Source organism: Aplysia californica, unplaced genomic scaffold (assembly GCF_000002075.1).
Source record: "Aplysia californica isolate F4 #8 unplaced genomic scaffold, AplCal3.0 scaffold01769, whole genome shotgun sequence".
Classification (NCBI taxonomy): domain Eukaryota; kingdom Metazoa; phylum Mollusca; class Gastropoda; order Aplysiida; family Aplysiidae; genus Aplysia; species Aplysia californica.
In genome coordinates, this window is record NW_004799039.1 from 12,325 (window position 1) to 13,917 (window position 1,593).

Sequence of the window (1,593 nt, forward strand, 5' to 3'; positions counted from 1 at the left end):
CCAGGGGTGTTTTTAGGCCATTCCCAAAGGGGGGACATTTCTCGTTCAAGCACAGTAGGATTGTAAATGGGCTGATTCATCATGCCACGCTCATAACTGTGCCTGATCTGCAACAGGGAACTGCTGCTGTTTCTTTCATAATCCTTACTATTGTCATTTTCCCCTACTACTTTTGTATGTTTGTCATTCTCTTGTGACCTGCTATTTCCGGGGTGCCTTGATGGTCGAAGCAGACCTTGTGCTGTTGAAGCTAGAGAGGTGAGCAGAGTAAGTATGTTTCCCTGTAAGGATTTCTCTGTTGACACCCTTGGCGCTCATATGACCTTATGCTGTTGCGAGCGCCGTAAAACCCTCTACTATAAAAAAAAAGTGTAAATGGCGTGATGTGTGTCCGTGCGTATAGTGTGATGTGTGTCCGTGTACGTGGTGTGATGTGCGTCCCCTCGTGTATATGGTGTGATGTGATGTCTGTCCGTGTGTGTAGTGTGATGTGTGTCCGTGTTTTTGGTGTGATGTGTGTCCATGTGTATGGTGTGATCTGTGTCCGTGTATGTGGTGTGATGTGTGGCTGTGTGTGGTGTGTGTCCGCCCGTGTGTATGGTGTGATGTGTGCCCGTGTATATGTGGTGTGATGTGTGTCCGCCTGTGTGCTGTCCGGGGCGCCTGTAAGCATGTCCCCGCCAAGTGCCAGCTGTCAAGACAGACCTACTGACACTGTGAGAGAAGGGAATACCAAGCTTGTGCTGAGACGTGACCGGGGAAAACGACTTTTCTGGGCCATTCCACGAACAATGAAATTGTACTAACACGCGTGAAGCCGGGATGGTGATCTGTTTGAAAAAACAACAACAAAAAAACACACATCTATACAGAGATATAGAGCGTTTCTTTTCTTTTCAAGATGTTATTTAATAGAGGGTTTCCTCCAACAAGAGGGGAAATATGAGGGTGTTTGGCGGGTGTTCTATTTGAGGTTTGCTTCTTTTTTCTTATCATACTTTCGTCGCCCTTGTCTCTCCTCCTTATTTTCTTTGCATGTATTTTACTTTCTAGTAAAGCCTCCAGTCTTCGGTACTTTATAATACCTTTGTGTTGCAAGTGCATTAAACCTCTTACAAAAATTATTACGAAAACTCTTCCTAACTGAAGTAGAACTATGCCCCCCCCCTTTCCCCTTATAAAAAAGGAAAAAGATGTTATGAGGAAAGAAAATGTCAACAAAGAATGGCTCCATCACTACATAGAATTTTCTTCAGCAGATCATCATTTCCGCATTGCGTGTATTTCTGCTGTTTCGTTTGTCATGGAATAACCCTTGTCCTGAACAGGCGACGCGTCTTCGTGGTGTAAGTGAAGGCGTTTGTGTGTCCTTCTTTCTTCGTTTTGTCTTCTGGGCGGCTACATTTTTGTCTATACAGTATTTTTCTTCACTTGTTAATCCCTGCGTATCTCTCTCATTCCCCTCTCCTTTCTTTCTTTCTTTCTTTCTTTCTGTCTTTCTTTCTTTCTGTCTTTTTTGTTCTTTCTTTCTCTGTCTGTCTGTTTGTCTGTCTGTTTGTCTGTCTGTCTGTCTGTCTGTCTGTCTGTCTGTCT